The following is a 20722-nucleotide window of genomic DNA, read 5'->3' as shown; positions in this document are numbered from 1 at the left end:
CTTTAGTTTAGATAAGCCTACCTTAAGGTGCAACCTTGAAAAGAGAAGAGCTTAAACCCCTCAGAGACAATGGAATGCATTATTTGATTGGTATACAGACCCTTCTAAAAGACAAGCGACTACAAAAATAGCTTCTCTTTAAGAAGCATGCAGGTAACCTTACAGTATGCAAGTAACCTTAACTTAGTCCATCAGCCAGAAGCACAATTTAGATCCAATTATTCTTTTGAGTTTCATAGTATTGTACCTGAGACATAGCTAAAATTTTAAAATTAAAGCTATATGATCTGTTTGTGTCTGTCTATAGGTTTATGTATATCTATGTGTGTGTGTATATATATATAAAATGTATGTGTGATATTTTTAAGGGTTCTATTTAATTGGCATAAAGATAAATGAGCACTTATATAAATTAAGTATTCCTAAGACTCTAAGAAACATAGAAAGCAACCAAAACGTTTTTTAAGTTCACCTGATCTGAAGTAAACTTTAATAAAGAAAAACTAGTTTGTTTGTTGCCTCGGTGAAAACAGGTATTGTCAATATTAAATGTAATACAAACATACAACTTTTCCTGCCTGAATTTACTAGTCAAATAAACTCATGTTATCTCTATGGAATAAAATTTATCAACAAGAAAAATAAGATGATTGTGAGCTGTTTAATGTCTAATCTAAGCATAATTGTTAAAAATAAGAAACTTAAATTAATATGTTTACACTATGTTAAACGAATAATGGATATTCATTGAATATTTCATTTCCAAATAAGATAATACATACTGAGACAATTGCTAAACATAAGTTTATTTCCTTTTGGCTTTTTAATTTTACAGAGAGACAATACATATTTAGTCTGTCAATAAATGTCTTTTGCCACATTTAAAAAATGTGCTATGAAAACATATGTTTCTAAAATTATATATTTATAAATGTGTTAACCTACTATGGGATACTAATACATGATAGACTGTTGAAATTGCCTGTTTCCTATTTTTTACTGGAAAGTAAAGGTTACTAATAGTTAAATTAATGACCAATACATAAAAATAAGTCTACTAGAAACAGTTCAGTGTAAAGGGAAAGAACTTTGTACACAAGGTATGCAAAGAAAACGGGATGGTTTTTATATGAAGAGTATGCAAGGATGTAGGGTGTGTTTTTGCTAATTTAAAAAAAAAAAAAGGTAATTTTGTCTAAAATTAAATAACTGGTTGTTCCAGAAGAAGAAATGAAAAGAATAAGGCAAAACCTAAATGGATATAGAAAGTTGCAGGTTTGTGCAAAAGGAATTTTAAGAGGTCAAAGCTCGATAAATTGAATAGATTTGTTTATAAGGGCTTTTCAAATGAGCTCAGTCATGCACTGATACAAAACTAGAGTTTAATTTTCTCTTTGTTAAAGCCACAGAATTTCTTAGATCATTGGTCTTCTCTCGGTAAAAGATTATAAAAGGCTTTTTCTTTATGTTTAATGTAATCTGCCTAGAAAACAAAGATTATATGTCTTACGAAAATATTTCCTGTGCTCCATGATGTCTTTTTCAGGTCCTAGGTTACTGAGAAAAACTAAGCCTTTTCCATTTTGAAAAAAGCTAAGGTTTCTTTACAATTATTTAACTATCTCTATTTGCCTTTGAAATCTTTTAATTGTCTCTTTAGTTGAATGAATAACCAAGTTTTGTTTCACAGTGAGTGAGCTGTGATTCTGTTTGGTCAAATGTTTCAAATCTTTTGCCATTTTTAACAAGTTTCCCCAAATCAATTCTAAATGAAATCTTTTTGACCTTGAACTAACTTTGGGATTTTCCACAGGGTTTCCGGAAGACCTTAAAAGAGTTGCTGCCTCTCCTTATAAGAAGAGAGATGTTAATTTATTTAGGCTTATTTGACATATTAAATTGCACAGGAAACACTGTAAAATAAAAAGTAATATTTAACCTTTTAAGATTATATTTACATGAGTATATATTATTAATATCAGTAATCCAGAAATTATATGAAATTCCTAAAACTCTATGTCCTAATATGTTATCAGTCATAATTCCAGTTATTTTTTAACACTGTATCTTAAAACAACAATTTGCTTTTCAATTGCATTATTTTTTTGGTGAACTTTCACCAGCTTTTTAACTATGGCTATTTTTAAGTCATTTTCACTCAGAGACAGTTATTGTTTTAATCTTGATTCTTCTCTGAAAACATTTACAAGTCAATTGTAGGCAGAAATGCTTCCTCTTCAATGAGATTTGTGGAAAAGATCCTGACAAGTACTCTACAGTACAGGTTTCTGATGACTTTAAGATCATAACACTGAACTTGGTAAGAATTTCTAAAACTAGTAGAAAAGTGATTCATAAACCTGATAACCCATGACCAAGCAAAATAAGAATTAATTACATGAGACTGAATAAACTGATGAAAACGATTTTAACTTTTATGGCTTCATTTAAAACATTCCTGGTTCTTTAATGTTTTATTTTCCAGATTTAGAGGACCCCCTTTTCTTTTTTTAAGCTATCTATAACTTACAGCAATTTGATAAAGTATAGTTCTGTAACCAGAATTTGAAACGTTTGTTTTTTTCTCCCCATCTGACCCCTCCATAATTCAGAATCTCACATTAAAATATACATATTTTTCTGACAATATATATATTCACATAAATTCGGTAAGAATCTGTTCTTGTAACAGGACACAATTAGATTAAGTCCTTAGCTTGACTTCGTAGCCTAAAGAGACCATAAAGGTCTTCTCTCAGATTCCTATTACCAGACAATTTTAAAGGACTAAGGTTGACTTTATGAAGCCAATAAAGCCCCTTGGATATTACTAAAGCTTTGACTAAAATGTCACATTTGAGAATATGCACCGAATAGCTGTTCTTGCTATATTTATATAAATAGGCAAGCCAAGTTTATAGACTAAACTTACTGTATAAACAAGTTACTTTTGTTGTAGTTATCTTTGCTAAAAATGGGATGACTATAGAAAAAAATTATTTCAATAGAAAACTCTAGTCTATCTATCTGTTTATCAAACTCTAGTCTGTTCATTGTCTTTGCGGTTTTGTTGTCTACCTGTAAACTTCAGAGGAATTCCCACCATGATGGTGTATGGACCCCTTTATGCCTGCTTTACTGGCCACTCAAGAAAGCTCAACACAGCTTCTGATGACTTCATCAAAGACAGTCAAACTGCAAACCAGGAAAGTCCATCAGAGTGAAACTGCCATCCTCATGCTTCAAACCCAAATCCAGAAACTTTCTCAGAGGCCTGTTCGACAAACTCAGAAACTGGGTTTGTCATTTACTCCAACCAGTAACCTTTGTTTTACTTTTGTTTCCATAAAATGCCTCTTATAAAATTACCTGATTGCCTACATCATTTGAGGTATAATTTTTAAGGTGAAAGCTCACATGTAACACCACCTCCTGAAATAAAACATCTTCATGTTAATCTTGTTCTAAGTAATCATGAGGATAGGTCATTGCTAAGACATTGTTAGGCCTATGTACCTAACTCAGAAAAACTGAAGATTGACTTTAAAAGGTAAAAGCTGAATCTGATTATAACCCATTTGAGCTATTCAGTTGGTTAATCTTGGCTTCTGGGAATCTCCGCTCTGGGGAATTTTTCAGTCCTTGGCTATTACTCTTCTTATAGTCAACATATTACCCTCTCTAGTGCATTGTATTCTCTCAAGGGTTTTAAATGCCTTCCAGCAGCCATTCACATATCAAATTATATCTATCAAAATTGGACAACTTGAAGAACCCAATGATCTGACCACCAACATCTGTTAGTAACAGTAGCTTCCTGACCCTCCATTCTTAGGACTCACTAGCAGAAAAACAAATATGTGATTCTTTGGCATCAATAGTGGTAACCTAAATAACGCTATACTAGTTGGTTATACCCTCAACTTATTTAGATGATGACCAAAAAGGGGGCATTGTTAAAATTAAATACAAATTGGAATCTGGACTTTAAAAATTCCCTGATTAGATAAAACCATTTAAGCCACAGAAACGAAATTAAGTCTTATCTCATTTTATGAACATAAGTGAAACTTAGGTTATTTCTTATGAATGCCTCTGACAATCATGAAAGGAACTTAAGTCAACTTCCTAAAATTGATATGAGATAATCAACTTTAACCAATTCCATGTCATCTGGAAACCTGCATTATAAACCAATTATTGTAAAGGGTAAACAATTTCCTCATTTTCACTTTTAAGCTATGCTTTAACTTCATGCCCCTGAGCTTCATATCAGTCTTTGAATTTGAAGGCTCACAATTTGCAAACTGTTCTTATGTGCACAATAAACTCTCCCTAAATACTATTTATTGATTTTCTACTTCTGAATTTTTGACTCTTCCCACCTGAAACAAGTGAAACACTAGCCAAAACACGAAGCATCGGACTCTAGTGTTCAAATAATAAAGTCCAGAGGTGCCGAGGAAAGAAGACGGAATTCAAGGAATTCAATATTTGCCATTATGATAGATATAAATGTGATTCATTGCCCAACACAGTGTCTGGCACACAGAAAAAAGCTCAACGAATATATGTTAGTTGAATCAAAAGAAACAGCTAATAAAAAGCTAGACACTGATGAAATTAAGCTCTCTTGGTAACCAGCAAAGTAGTGCAATTAGATGTGGACTATAGTTACCAAAGTATTAAGAGAAAGTAATAATGTTAGTCACAATATAAATAGGCAGTTCAGAGGTGGAAGCCTAGGCGAGTGATTCCAGACAGGCGGCAGGGAAGTCCTGGCTGGTAGTGACAGTTGGGCAGGTCAAGATGTAAATGAGAAATCTGGAGCATCCATGAGTCAAAGAAGGTAAGATTTAAAGCCAGCAGGTTAAAATCATCCAAGAAAAGATAAGGTAAGTATAACTATGAGCACTTCATTGGGATTCCCTACTAAAAACAAAGACAAAATGCAGAAATGATTTTAAATATTTCAGAAATTAAAAACAGAACTACCGTATGACCCAGCAATCCCACTCCTGGATATATATCTGAAGAAAAGAAAAATACTAATTCAAACAAACCACATATACCCCAATATTCATAGCAGCACTGTTTATAGCAGCCAAGATATGGAAGCAACCTAAGGGTTTACCAACAGATGAATCATAAAAAAAAAAAAAAAGTGTGTGTGTGCATATACATATATGTATACACAATGTAATATTACTCAGTCATCAAAAAAAAAAAAGAACGAATTTTGCCATTTGCAACAATGTGGATAGACCTGGAGGGTGTTATGCTTAGTGAAATAAGTCAGACAAGGACAAATACTATATGTTTTCACTTATATGGGGAATCTGAAAAATAAACCAAATGAACTAATAGAACAAAACGAAAACAGACTCACAGATAAAGAGGACGAATTAGTGGTTACCAGTGGGGAGAGGGGTGGAGGAAGGGAAAAATAGGGGGAGGATACTAAGAGGTACAAACTACTAGGTATAAACTAACAAAGATACAAGGAGATAGTATACAGCACAGGGAATAGAGCCAATATTTTATAATAACTTAAGTATAATCTTAAATATATATACTTAAGTATAACATAAAAATATCAAATCAATGTTGTACACCTAAAACTAATATAATATTGTCAGTCAATTATATGTCAATAAAAAATAAAAATAATTTAATAAACTAATATGTTTTAAAAGTCAGTAAATCTCAGATTAGGTTTAAAAGTATAAAGTTATCTAAGGAATGGAAAATCATACCCCTCACCACACAACCTATCTCAAGAAAGAAAGTTTCAAGGTCAATAAACATGCTCAACTCCATGGAATCAAAACAATGAACAATATTTTGTTTTTCACTTGTTGGATGGGCAAATATTTTAAAGGATTGCCAATAGCAAGTACTGGTGAGGAAGTGGAGAGAAAAGTTCTTCCATGTGTTGCTGGGCGATGAGTTGTAAATGGAACAGCCACACTAGGGAGCCACTGACATCCAGTGAGAGTGAAAATACCCATACTCCATAATTCAGAGATTCCAGTTATTAATATACACCCAAGGGAATCTCTCCTGTATGTTATCAGGGATGTGAATTGGTATAATCTGGAGACATCTAGCAATACTTAGGTCATATACAAGGTTTGTACAAGGATGTACTTTTCAGTGTTGTTTGTAATAGTGGAAAATGGGAAACTCCATAAATGCCCATCAACAACTAAACATGTACATAAAATGTGGTGTATAGTTGTCTGCTAGAATTCAACGTAGCAGATAAAAGAACAAAATCTACATACACCAACAAGGTTGAATTTTTTAAAAAAACATAGTGTGAGTTTAAAATAAAATGTGCAGAATTCAACACAAAGTATGACATCATTTGTGTACATTTCAAACCACAAAAATCCCACTGTATACTATTTAAGTGTGATGTGCATGTATGTAAAGGCAGACCAATAGATGAGAAAGGTACCAAACTCATGACAGTGGGTGCTTCAGGAAAGTCTGGAAGAGACAAGGAGTGTTGGTTAAGAGGATTTTAGCTCTATCTGTGATGTTTTATTTCTTCAAAAAAAGAGAAAGAGGATGAAAATATCAACAGTTATTAATTCTCGGTTATATGAATGTGTGTTTGTTATATCTGTGTATCCTTTCATTAAAAATTGTCAAAAGGAAAATATGTATAAGGTAAATTATAAAACAAAAAAGAAAACAATTCAGAATAATTCTGGCGTAAGAATTCATGAAGTTGTTCAATTGGTTTTGACAATAGTTTAAGTCTAGAGCCAAAGTATAATCCTAACCTAGGCAGAAGGTATGGAATTCTTTACAAGTTTGATGAAGGCAGAAAAAATGTAAGACATCTGGCTTAAGAAGGTACTGACAGAAGCTGATTCCTACATTCCCTCCTGATACAAAAACTCGCCTATCAAGAACGAGTTCAGCCATCTGTGCCCAGGGTTCCCTCTCCTTGCACCTTCTCAGGTGCTTCTCGGGAGCTTTCTCCTTCAGTTTCTCCTCTTTCCCTCCTGTGTTGTTAATCCCTCACATCCTACACAGGATCACGTCCATCAACCCACAAACATGCTCTGTGTCTTTCCCTTCGAAAAATCCTTCATTGATTCCAATTGGCCATCCAATAACAGCCTCATTTCTCTCTTTCCCTTCAGAGCCCACTGTTGTAAGCTTGTCTAAGCTTACTGTCTCTCCTCACCCCCTATTCACCATCCATGCCTCCCGTGACTCCATCCCTAACCTGCCATCAGAATGCTCTAGCTGCCACCCTCAGTGAACACTCTGTCTCCATCATGCATAACCTTCCCTGGTCATATTCAGTCCAATAGCTTACAAGTCACCTATATGCTGATAATAACCAAATGTTATCTACAGTCCAAAACCTTCATCTCCACAATTGTCTCATTCAGTCCAACAGCTTACAAATCCATCCCCAGATAAGTCTAACACGCAGCCAAGTTTGAGAACCACCGGCTTAAGGAAGATCACTGTTTCCCTAACTCTATCCTCATCTAATCAACTGCAGAGGCCTTCAGCATCTGCCCATTAAAAGTCACCCTGAAAATACTTTTAAATGCCAGTTCCCAAGCCATATTCTAGAGAGCTGAGCCAAAATCTCTGCAGATGCTTCCCAGGCATTGGTTGTTTAAAAGCCCCTCGGGTGATTCTAACATGCAGTCTGGGCTGAGAACTACTGGCCTGAAAGGTAGCAAAAACAGCAGAGATGTCTTTTGTTTATGGGGTGTTTGGGGATGTTTCATTACATGTTTATCCTCTTTGAGCATGTAAAACACAGAAATGAGGAATACTCCACTCAGTATCTGTGCTCACTCTGTAATGGAATCCTTTCAGTGCTGACATCAAGGCAGACTCAACGCCAGAGATCACCCATTATTGGCATCTGAAAAAACAAAACTATAACCTTACTTACACTCTCTATAGCATGACACTTTGAAGATTCAGCAAAATGATCCTTGCTGTAAATATCAATGCTATTGCTGCCTCAGTTAAATGGTACAACATCAAAGGGGACTGTGCAGTGAAGGGTTAACTCAGCAGGCCCAGGTTGCTGAAACCCTGCATGTTCCCAAGAAAGGCATGTCTTCAGGACTGGACCCTGACTGGCTCCGCTGACATTATCTTTGAGCCCTTGGAATATCCTGCCCAATAAGAGTGTTTTTATTTGCCTGAGGTCTTGGGCCCCATTGTACCAGTTTCCCTTTGCTGATTCTGATCTGTATCTTTCCTCTGTAATACATAGTAGCTGTGAGTATACCAGCCTTTCCGCATCCTATAAGTCCTAGTGAGTCATCAAGCCTGAGGCTGATCCTGAGACCCCTGACAAAGAGGAACATCAAGGAATCTCCTCAGTTCTACCAGGTGGCCCTCTGAACTTTACTCAGAGAAACAATACAGAGTGGCTGGTTTTTCAGCAGCAAAAAACAACAACAACAAAAAAGCCCCATTTAAATCATCATGGAGTAGAAATTAATTTAGTACACACTTATTTTTACACTCCTTACACTTTTCTCCCTAAAAGAATATAATTTGGCTACACCAGGGATTAACAATTAAATGTTGGCAAGCTGTTCGGGGTCCCTAAGCTTCCTCTTTTAATGTTATTTACAGCATGATTTCTTTGGGAAAAGGCACTGTGTAACAGAGAGGGAGAAAGGACTACAGCAGATCAAGGAATCCTTACCTCCACGCACCTCCTCTCACTACAAATCTAGTAACTACCAGCCACTCAGCACCCATCAAAAAGAAACGCTGTCAGTTTTGAAGGAAGACTCTGATGCCAACCAGGAAGGCCGCTGACCACCATATCTTAGCCTGTCCAACATCAAAGACGACCAGTGAGCACGAAACAAAACTGTGTTTCTCCATATGTTTCTTCTTCTGCCTCCAAAACAGACTCCTTTCTCCCCAGTTCTTGGGGGAGGCTAGATCAATCATTTTTATGTGCAGGTCAGAGAGGTGAAATTCAGATTTAGATTGAAGTGCATCTCGAGCTCAACTTGATTTGAAAATAGATAATACACTTACATTCCCTCTTGCAACGAATTCACAATACTGAACAAAAGTGAAGTCCACACCCAACTTTTGAGGCATGGATGAAGCCCTAGAAGCCATCAAACTGTCTGCTTCTGAAGTTCCCCTTCATGCTCCCCCAGCATCACCACTGGGCATCCCTAACAGTTCAATGAAAGATACTTCTCACACTGTCTAGCTAAGAAACACTTACTGTTCCATCATCCGCTAATGGAAGCAGAGATTGGATTGATGTGATTTGGAGATGGAAGAAGGGCCCGTAAGCCAAGCAACAGAGGCAGCCACTAGAAGCTGAAAAGGGCAAGGAAACCTCTTCTCCCCTGAGAGCCTCCAGAAGGAACCAGCCCTTTCAGACGTCTGACTTCCAGAACTTCAAGAGAAGAAATTTATGGTATTATAAGCCACTAAGTTTGAGGTAATTTGTCACAGCAACTGTGAAAAACTAATGTACTATATTTGTGGACCCAAAAGTTCTTCTCTATGGAAATAAGCATGAAATTCTGTTGGGGGAAGGGGCATCTTTGCAAATAGTAGATTAACTTCATTCAAAAGCTATTTTACACACAGCCTTCCTTTCTGAGGGCTTATCTTAAATGAGAGCTAAAATATCACAGGGAGGAAAAAAATAGCATCTGGTAAATTTTTTAAATTATAACTTATCTTAAAGATATTTGCCATGGCTAAAGACAGTCTTTTGTGGGGCAATTGGCCTTTAAATAGAGAAAATAATGATCCAAGTTTCAGATTCCTGCATTAGGGTTTATTACACGCGATGTCTGGGTTATATTAAACTCCTGGAAATCAGGGTTTATAATGGAACGGCTCACATGCCCTTAACTTTAATAGCCTTTCCAAGTACTGCAATAGTGAGCATTACTTTTTAATGTCATAAAATGATGGTTAAAACACTACAGAATTTTCTCAAGACAGATAAGCAGGTGTTCAAGAGAGCAGAACTATTTAAACTTTATTGATTTATAGTCTATCTTATATTGAAAGCCAAAAGTTTTATTGAATTCCCACAGCAGATACTCTGAACTTAATTTTCTAAAACAGTAGGACTATTTCAGGCCTCCCATATATATTAATTTCTTCATTTTTAACACTGTGCTTCTGTATTTTTCAAGTTACTAGGCATAATGAAATAGAAGCCACAGCCAAAAGTTTAAGTTATTCTGTTTTCTTTTTATTGGTTGACTTTTCAAAGTACACTGTGTGTAATAAAACCCAATGCATAGCTACTAAATCGTATAATCTAGGAACACAAGCCCCTACCCGATCATTTAAGCTGCACAGTATTTCTGTCACCCTTTAGAACGGTGAATATGACATAGCTTCTTATTTATTGTGAAAGAATGTCAAAGCATTTATCATCACTGCTTCCCTCCTAGTTCCTCTTTCAACCCGCCCCTAACCCAGTATCTCCCATCTTTATGCTGCCTGATGGAACATAAAGCAGCTTTTAGAAGAGCCCCAGTAAACTATGAAACATTTTCTATGATTTGTTAGCATTTTCTGTTGGTTTACATAAAAATCAATACTCTTATAACTGTAGGACCCAACTCTAATGATTTAGTGAAACTGATATTTACTATGGAATAAAATAGAAATACCATTAGCTCTCAAAACCAAATAACATTAGAGAAAGCTAGAAGCAAAATAATTACTATTATTTAGATATGTGGATACCAAAGCATCTGATATCCCAACTTATCTTTAGTACTGACTGTGATAGCAGTAAACCCCTCCTAGGAGAGGAACTGTCGGACGGTGAGTCGGGCAGTGGATGAACAGACTCACGGTTTATAACGCAGTAACTCTTTGCTTCCCCCTCTAAGTTTCCAGGCTCTGAAAACAAAAAACAGGAAATCAAACAGTGTTAGAACCACACCAAGAATAAAATGGCAACACATGATCAAAAAATGTAAAACTTAGCCAGTAGCAGTTCAGGGAAACTTAGAACCCACTTGGTTCACTCAACCTATCTATGTAACTTCTTCTCTTATGAACAGCTTTATTACAATCCAAGAACATTACCAAAGATATATCTTTTTAAAAATAGGTATCAATATATAGTTGTTTTAAAATGATAGGTTCAATGCCAGGGAGTATTCTAATACTCTTTCAACAAAATCATTTATGTGATTTAGCCAAAACTGGTCTGCTTCACTGAAATTTCTCATGGCTCGTTCAATTCCAAATACCAAACAATGGGATTAAAGGGAAGCCTCCATTTTTTAATAAATCAGAGATGCACTGAATAGTGTAAGTTTCTTCTTGGTCGAATCTGTGAAACATATAAATTGTTAACTTATACACAGTATTATTTTCTTTGTTTACAAGACTTTATCTCTGGTTTGTTTAAAAACATTATTCAACCAAGAGTATAATCAAACTGAACTTCCCTCCCATAAAAATAGTTGGTTATTTGAACAAATTCACCTGCACTTATTTCTCATCTGCCTTGTCAAGTTGAAGGTATTCTTATGGAGCAGTGAGATGATTAAAGGTAAGAGAAGCTGTATAATGAAAAGAATATGAAAAAGAATGCGTGTGTGTATGTGAATATATATATACACACATATATATATGTATGACTGAATCACTGTGCTGTACACCACAAACTAACACAACATTGCAAATCAACTATACTTCACTTTAAAAAAAAGAGACAGAAGCTGGAATTCTTTTTTTTTTAATTGAAGTATAGTCAGTTTACAATGTTGTGTCAATTTCTGGTGTGCAGCATAATAGTTCAGTCATACATTTATATGCATATATTCATTTTCATATTTTTCGTATTATAGGTTACTACAAGATATTGAATATAGTTCCCTGTGCTATACAGTATAAGCTTGTTGTTTATCTATTTTATATATAGTAGTTAGTATCTGCAAATCTCGAACTGAGAAGCTAGAATTCTAACTCTCCTTTGTTACTAGAAAACTCTGCAAGGGGGCCAGCATCACTTTGCCATGTAACAACATTCATTGTGACCTTACTTGAGTTACGACGTTTTCCCTCTTAACATCCCTCTCTTCTACAGGCAATTTCCATACTCAAATTTCCTAAAATAATCCTACAGGTTCCAAATGGTGCTTGGACACTTTTTGACAACAGAGAGTTTTCGAACTTAGTGAACTTTTAACATGGCTTTCCTCTGAAGTGAAATTTCAGACTTCGATCATATGAAGTCTATTATTTCTTTAACTTTAATGTGGAGTTATTAAGGATGGGAGAAGTGTTAGCTTACATTTTTGTTTTGAAAATACATATGAGAAAATAATAAATAGCCACATTTGGAATTTTTTTGATTTGAAGAAGTCAGGTAATTATGTAAAAACTCTAAAATTAAATACTGAAATTATAATTATATGCATTTGCTTTTAAAGATTCTAATTATAATGTCCCAGCTGATCTGTATTAATTAAAGTAAATTTTAATAGCAAGTATGCAATAAGGATGACTTTTTTCTTTGGTATCCTTGCCTAATATTTCCAAGATAGATAGCTGCATAGATAGCAAGAAATATAAATCTAGAAATGTTATTATTAACTGTGGCTGTCATTTGAATCAATTGGCCGAGAAAGACCATGGTATTCCTCTAAAAGAGACAAACACTTTTTCTTAGGAAACTGTCTTAACAGCCTGTTAGTGTCTGAAATACGGGCCAACTATGCAGATGGAAGAATTTTAGAAAAGGAAGACTAAGTTACTCTGTGTGACGAAGTAGTGAGCATTTGGAGTTACCCATCAGCGGAAACTGGAAGAAGTGTCAAGAAGGAGGGAACCCCACAACATGGCTGAGAGCCAGGTTACACAACGGGGCATGGTTGTGCAGGAATTGTAGACAAATTTCCAAGAAGAATGTTACAATTAATAGACACTGCTTATCTATGTAGAATGGCCTCTCAACTATCCCCTAAACCTTTAGCTAAAACCTATTTTAAGTAGAGACATGGGAAAGTGAGCTGAGGCCCAAGGAGGAGCTGAAGTGATAAATCCAGGAGAGTGGAAAAGGCCATGGAGCAAAGCAACAGAAGACCAGATGGTAGACAATCTCCACATGGACAACAGGAAGTTGATTCCTGCAAGGGTGCATGAAGGGGAGGGAGAGGATACATCCTGCCATCCAGAGCTAAGGTCCATTAACACAGCAGACTTAAGTGATGTTGGGGAGAAGAAGGTCCCAACAAGAACCTACACTATGCCTCTCCCTGGAGGTGAGAAATGGAGCTGGCGGGGGGGGGGGGGGGTGTCTGCAAAACTGGGAATATAGGCATAAAGAAATCAGTCTGATGATCTAGTGTGCCTTTGACCTCTAGTCAGTCTATAAATATGCTCACATCTATACTGTCTTAACACGTATACACACACACCACACAATGAACAATCTATCTGGACTTTAATCACCTTATTGTTTTGCTCCTTCCCATCACAGTTCTGTATTTTAGAAGAGTTATCTACAAAAGTGATCTTCCACTTCCTCACCTCACATCCTCTTTTTAATCCATGCCAGTCAGCTTCCATTATTGTTGCTTCCCCAAAATTGATTTCAGTAACTTCACAAAATGACCACTTTTGAATTCTACAGTCAGTATCCAGTATCCACCATTTAGTCAGTCTATTTTAAAATACAGAGACTTTAACAATTAATTTTGAAAATGAAAGAGTTACTGCTCAGTGGTTCCAATTAAAGAGTAAAGGCAATTTCATATTTCATAGTAGGTTTCTTCTTGTAAAAACAAACAGGTGCTTTTTCATCCTTATCCTACTTGCCTTCTCTGCTGCATTTGACACTCATGAGCGCGCTATCCTGTTTTCAAACTCTTTCTTCAACTTCCTCTTATAACTTTGGCTTCTTCTTTTCAAATTCCTAAGCCCCTCTTCCACTGTGCAGTTCTTAAATAATGGTATCAGAGTAAGAGAGAGCAAAATGCATTCCAAGGCCTGCAAGAGTCTTGGTGTGACAAGGTTACAGAAGGTGAGACAGGGCATAGTGAAAGATCAACTGGATGGGTGACCAGTGGTCAGAGCATAAAGGGTTTTACAAACTAGAGAAAGATGCTCAGTTTTAACCCTCTGATCAGTGGGCAGTCATTGAAATGGGCGATGATCAGTTTGGAATGATCTAATGAGATTTTTCATCTTAGAAGGTCACTCTGGAGAAACAACTGAGTATATAAAGACTGGGAGGAGGAAGACCAGGTAAAGAGATGTTGTGATCATTCAAATGCGTAATTACAGTGGTCAGGATGTATATGAGTCCTATGGGAAGTGGAGATAAAAGAAGTAGACAGGTTCAAGAGATATTCTGGAAGCTGAATTGACAGAACTGGATGGCTAATTGAATTGAGTTATGAAGAGTTGAGAATGAAACCCAGGCTGGGATCATCAAGTTGGTGGTCAGGCCACTTTAACACATGTGGGAGGGGGAAGAAGAGGAGGGGCCTGGGAGAGGTGGGCTGATGACTAATTAAGTCTGGGCATGTTAAATTTAAGGTTCCTCCATCCAAGTGGAAATGTCCAGTAAGCAACTGGATATATGCATCAAAATCTCAGCAGAGAGATTTAGACTGAAGTATAATTTTGGAAGTCATGAGTGTATAGAAAATAATTGGAGACGTGAGTTTCATCATTGAGTTTCTCTCCATTTACCTCCTTCACATCAGACTGTAAGAACATAACCATGGAGGGGGAGGGAGGGTATAGCTCAGTGGTTGAGCATGTGCTTAGGATGCAAGAGGTCCTGGGTTCAAACCCCAGTGCCTCCATTAAGATAAATAAATAAATAAACCTAATTACCCCCCTCAAAAAAAGAGCACCAAAAAACAATTTTTTTTTTTAAAAGAGCGTAACCATGGACTGAATGAACGGTTGGACTGAAGACTCTAACCCTTGATGCAGAATGAATAAAAGGGACCCATCTGGAGGTCCAGAAGCTAAATCTAGGCTTTTTGATGTCCTACACAGATCTATAAACATTAAAAGAGAGAAGGGCCAGGATGAACAAACAGAACAAGTGACCTCAGAAGGACCAAAGACAATTCACAGTACAAAAAAATTGTTTAAAAACTCTCACTGCTAACAGCAGGGATTACAGAGAATATTATATCCATTACAAATAAAGTAAAAGCCAAAGCTGCTATGATAGGAACTATCAGAGAACAAGAAAATATTCCTCAAAATGAAAAATATTAGTATTAAAATTTAAAATTTAATAGAAATTTTAGAAGAAAAATTCAAGTAAATATCCCATGATGTAGAGTAAAAAGGCAAAAAAGGGACATATGAGAAAAAGCAGTTGGGAGTCACAGACAGGATCAATTCAGGAGATCCAAAATCCACTTAGCTACTCAGAGTGCCTTCAGATGCTTAAAGCAGCATCTTTATTTCCTTATGGACAGATAATCCGATGATCCTCCTCATGCATCCCCACCTGATCAGTTGCAGAAATCTATATTTTAGTCCAAATCAGTAAATTCAATCCAGCACAATCATTTTTAATCTCCTTTAGAAAAACTCCACCCTTTCTATTTCCTCTCCTTTCCTCTGCTCCTCCAAGATGGCAGGAAGTCTGGGGAAAGAAAAGTGTGTCATTTGTACTTCAAGGCAATGTGATGGAGGACAAAACAGAGTCCTTAGATCCACGAGCGTTCTCCAGACTCTTGTTCATCACTGCTACAGAGGACCTGGAATGGGAGATCCCGGGACTCCTGGTCGCTATAGTTCACCTCTTTCTGTCTCTGGCTGTTCTAGAATGTGCTACTGTTGTCTGTGCCGGGTCCCTTTCAGCTGAGTGAGGTCCAGCCTGCTGGTGCTCCCTGGCTAGGGTGGCTTCACCTCGGTTCTTAAAAGGACGGGGGACTCTCTGAGCCTCTTCTTTGTGGCCCTTCTTTGTGCCCACCTGGACCCAGGCCATCACAGCTTCTGAACACTGTGTCTTCCACTGCTGGGGCACCTCGCCCCTTGTCACAGCAGGACAGAGCCCACTGACTTTCAGTTCAACCAGCTCCTATATCTCTTCTAGGAACCCAGGATTGTTCAGAAAATTAACTCTGGCTCCTCCTTCCTAACTAAGCTGGGCTACTGAATATACTTTGGTGTTGCCAACACCCATACTGGCTCACTAGCCTTATGGGACACCATCTTCTACTGCCCCAATCAAGGAACAAGCATTCCCCCCCAACTACTTAGCATGCTGTCCCCCAGCAGTGAGAAACCCAGAGAGTACAGAGCAAGTCCCATCTCCTACTTCAGTCTCCTGTATCCGGCAACTACCCAACAGGAACAGGAGGATCAGGTCTGGAACATACACTCTCTCTACTCCGATCCTCCTTTGCCCTACTTTAGGCGTATAATTTTCCACCGTCTAATTCACCAAACGGGACTTTTGATGTATTAGCGCAGTAGGGAAAGCAATTTGGAAAGTTCCTATTGCTCTCAGAGATCTCTACATTTCAAGTCTGCCACTTTGCTTTGGCCACAAGCATCCCTGGTAGGTATCAGAAGCTAAATATAGACTCTTTTTTGCCTCTTTGTATTTCTACAGTAAAAAGTCTAATCCTATTCTCCAAGGCAAATTGATGCCTCAAGATAACCAGAGAAAAGGCCATGTTCACAGAGTGTCAAAAGGAGAGAGTGTTAATATATTTCAAATTATAACCCCTTCTTGCACTAACATACTCTCTTGAGACTAACATATTTTCCTGAGCTTCGATGGCTAACTCGGGGAGTTTGGCTGTGGGAGTAGAAAGAAATGGGGAACTACACAGCTGGAATTTTTCTTGTGCCTCAAAATATGCATTGTCTTAACACGTTAATTAAGACGTTTGTACCATAGGGAATTAGGAAAATACCTCTGCTCGTACTTGAGCAAAGAGATCCTTTTTGCTCAACAGTGTCACTTCTTTCAGACCAGAATGACACTGATAGCAGTAGATACTGGCAAACCACCTCTGTGCTTAGTGGAATAGTGATTTCCCAAGAGATACCGAATCCAGGGAAGGTGGTGTGTTGGCATCATGAGTGGACCCAAGCAAAGACCCAGGGAGCCTCTTCTTGAGCACATATCAAGTCATATCTCGGCCTCATGAGTATCTAAGGGCCAAAACTCAGATAAGTGCTTCGGACATTCGGGCTAATCAGAGTTGGTGCTTCTGTAGTTGGAGTTACATCCTGCTCTTCCTCCTAGAGATTTCATGAAGCCCTCGACTTCTTATCTCCTCTGTCCTTATCATCATTCAAGCCTTTATCATTTCTCACCTTCATCAACAGAATTTTTGCCATTCCACACCTTGCCCTCAGCTCTATACCTGCTACCCTCGATAAATGTTTGTTACAATGAATGAATACATGGATGAATGTTTACTGATTTTGATTCACAATAGGCTATTTGGCCTCCTCCATGCTCATAACCTCTCTGGGTATTCGATAAAGAAAAGCAACTATCGTTACAAACCATTTCTTCATTTTGTTTCCCTGGTACAAAGGGATATTTCTTCTTAATTGATAAGACAAATTTTTTTAAATCATGTTAATATATTTCTGACCCATACACACATTAAAGTATTTACTTAAGTACATAGATATTTCTATACTCTTAATCATTAGCTCCCCCAAATAAATTGCTTGATCATGGCTTGGATGGATATAATTTGGTGTTATTTTTCTGAGGGTAAATGGCAAAAATAACATTACGGAAAATTTTTGCAGTATTATCCAGAACCTCAGTTTTACCAGACAGTATGAACATTATGATAAAACACAGATTTATGTATTATATATCTAATTTTATGCTCACATAAAATAAAAATAATTTTAAAAATAAATAAATAGCTTGATCAATTAATATAGAATTCAAAAAAAGCAAAAAATATATTCTCCTGATTTTTAAATGTTGAGATGAATAAGACAGCGGATCCTGGAGAATTGTAGGTAGGACATATAGGCTGCTATCTTCTTTTGAAATAAAACTATCCTTAAGCCCTTGCTAAAGAGTAATGTTTTACAGGAACAGAAAGGAAATACTTTGTAAGAGAACTAGAAATAATTCAGTAGACTTTTGAATAAAAATATACTTTAAAAATGGCTTAGAAATTATGGTTCAACTGTATCCTGCCCCTCCCTGCAGCCACACACACATCACACATGCAATCTCTCTCTCTCTCTCCCTTGCTCTCACTCCCTCTGTAAATCTTTGAGGTTCATAATTTGAAATCTGAAATTTCTCTGTGACCCTGAAAAAGAATTCTTGCATGACCAAGGAGGAGGGTGTGTTTGGGGAGTTAAGATTGTTAGTAATATTATAGGATGAAACATAGAGTGGTGCTTTCAAAGCTTAATCAGGGTCCAATATTAGTCACCAGACTTGCTGGCAAATTATCAAATCTTTAAAGAGTCCTGATTCCAGGACAGAAATATGACCTTATTCAATCATTATTCACAGAAAAAGGAGAAGCAGATGCTTTAAACTGCACTGACAAAAAAGTTTTTCTGTACTCTATTTAGTCTCAAAACAATACTTGGCCAAGTTTTTTTTTTTTAAATCTGCTAGTATGATAGTTCTTATTTTTACAGACCACTCTAATCATCTTTTTTGCCAGCATGGGGATTAATGACTGTGTGTGATGTTTAATAGCTATCCCAAACAGGAATGCTGGCAGTAAGTTCAGAGCAATTTAGATCCTTGAAATCTCTGACTTATAAAAGCATCACTTCATCCAACTCTGACATCATCAAGTAAGACTATTCTTTTTATCAGTGAAATCAGTTAGTTCCTTCCAATCTCTGCCCTCCCAAGTTCTGCATAAAGTATTATTTAAAATGTGTAAATTATTACCACGGGATTTTATGAACAAATAATCAGAAGGATAACAATCAGGCTCTTATGCTCTGCCATGGTCATGAACCGACCTATTTTTGAATTAACAATTGTGTCTTTTCACCTTCTTTGAACAGCTTCATATGAAGCTGCCTCCTCTTCAGAGAGGAATATGCAGTTCAGACAATGACATTTGCTCATCGATATGTGGGTTTAATTTAAAAAAAAGAAAGAATCTGAGCCTTAAAATCTAACTAAATAAACTGAAGTGTAAAATGGAGTCCCTAAAAGTAGGAATACTAATTCCTGTTAAAATCTCCTATGTTGAAAATTTGAGCTGAATCAGGTACATTGTTGCAATTTCCTGGGCATTTGTCTTGAAAACTAATTAGAAAATCTGGAGATGGTACTTGGTATTCCTAACATGTTCCGGAAGCCTTTGTGTGAGTTCTTTCGATTCCAACCTCCCATTTGGAAGCAATCCAGAATCTAGCAATCAGACAAGCTTGACTCACCAAGATTCACATTCTCAACGTATATCACTCAATGAGACTACGAGAATAATCACTTGGTATATGAGTGAGAGACAAAAAGTAAGAAAAGATATTCTATTGTGATGACATATAAAACAGCTCTCCATTCAGAGTACGTTCAGCTCTTCATAAAACAAATGTGTTGTTTCTTTGCTTTTGTACACAGATAGGTCTTTAAACATGCAAGAGAAACCACACAGAGTAACTAACTGGAAATCAGTCATGTCAACATTAATGCTGTGCTTATTTCTAAACCATAGGCTGGAATTTAGCTAACCTAAACTATATGTAATGTTACTGTAACAGCTGGCAACGTGATTTAAAAAAAAAAAAAAAAAGGACTCCAAGAGTAATGAAAGTGAAAATATAGCCCATGACATTGAGCCAAGTTTTGACGGACATTTTGGGTCAGCATAACCTGTGAGCTCAGAAATGAAGTTCCAGCCACGTACCTTTCAGAAAAGACTTCCTCTATAAATAAAGTTGTTACAGGAAATGACTAGCAGCATCATACCCTAAGCATCTCGGCCAATAATAAATTGAACATTAATGGAAACTGACTATTCCCTCCATGGCCCCATGAGCTAATAGACTAAACATCCAAGGCATCTGGAATTACTTGCCCTGTTGTGGGCTGTCATACCGTTTATCATCTCAGGACCTATTTGACGTGGCCAGTGCTCTTAAAAGCCCCAGTAAATGCTGCTGCTGAACTAAAAGTCCGTTTTGAGTAGCAGCAGCATTTGTGGATCACCAGGACAGGTGAAAGAGAAGGGGCTTGATGAGAACAACTCATCACACTCCAAGAACACGCACACACGAACAGGGCGGATGCATTATTTTAAACTGTGTCTGGCCAGCATGTCAGGATTGATTGGAGAATTCAGCAACAGAGAAAAGAGTCACGTCTGCAGTCAGAGATGAAGCGGCAGTTATCCACTCTATTTCTTGTCAACCGCTTAGATCAGTCTTTCATTTTAAGACAAATAATAATAAAAATCGTGAGCATCTTATGGGAGCTCTAAGGAAAATGTCACTTCCACCCCGCAACAAACTTAAAAAAAAAAATTTTTTTTTAAACGAATAGCCTTCTTACCCTTCATGTAGAAAGGCAATCTGATGTGAAAATGTTTTCTCCTAAATGATGGAATATGCAGTCATGCACCAGCAACTCGGTGCTGAATATCAACTTGCCTGTTCTGGAAGAAACCGCTCTGGGGTTAGACGGAGCTCACTGTCAGAAAGAGAGGCACTTCAGAGCAGGAGGAGGGGCTGTGCACTCTGTTTCAGAAGATGGAGGTTTATCTTC

General features: G+C 36.9%; 1 non-coding gene across 1 annotated transcript; it reads left to right on the top strand.

Annotated features, from left to right (window-relative positions):
- The first annotated feature begins 14758 nt into the window (after window positions 1-14758).
- TRNAP-AGG (transfer RNA proline (anticodon AGG)) lies at window positions 14759-14831 on the top strand. Its single transcript has one exon. It is a non-coding gene; the product is annotated as a tRNA-Pro (tRNA).
- The last annotated feature ends 5891 nt before the right edge of the window (window positions 14832-20722 follow it).

The sequence above is a fragment of the Camelus bactrianus genome, chromosome 3 (assembly GCF_048773025.1).
Source record: "Camelus bactrianus isolate YW-2024 breed Bactrian camel chromosome 3, ASM4877302v1, whole genome shotgun sequence".
Taxonomy (NCBI): Eukaryota; Metazoa; Chordata; class Mammalia; order Artiodactyla; family Camelidae; genus Camelus; species Camelus bactrianus.
The sequence above is the reverse complement of the archived record's forward strand: the minus strand, read 5'-3'. Positions and strand labels throughout refer to the sequence as shown.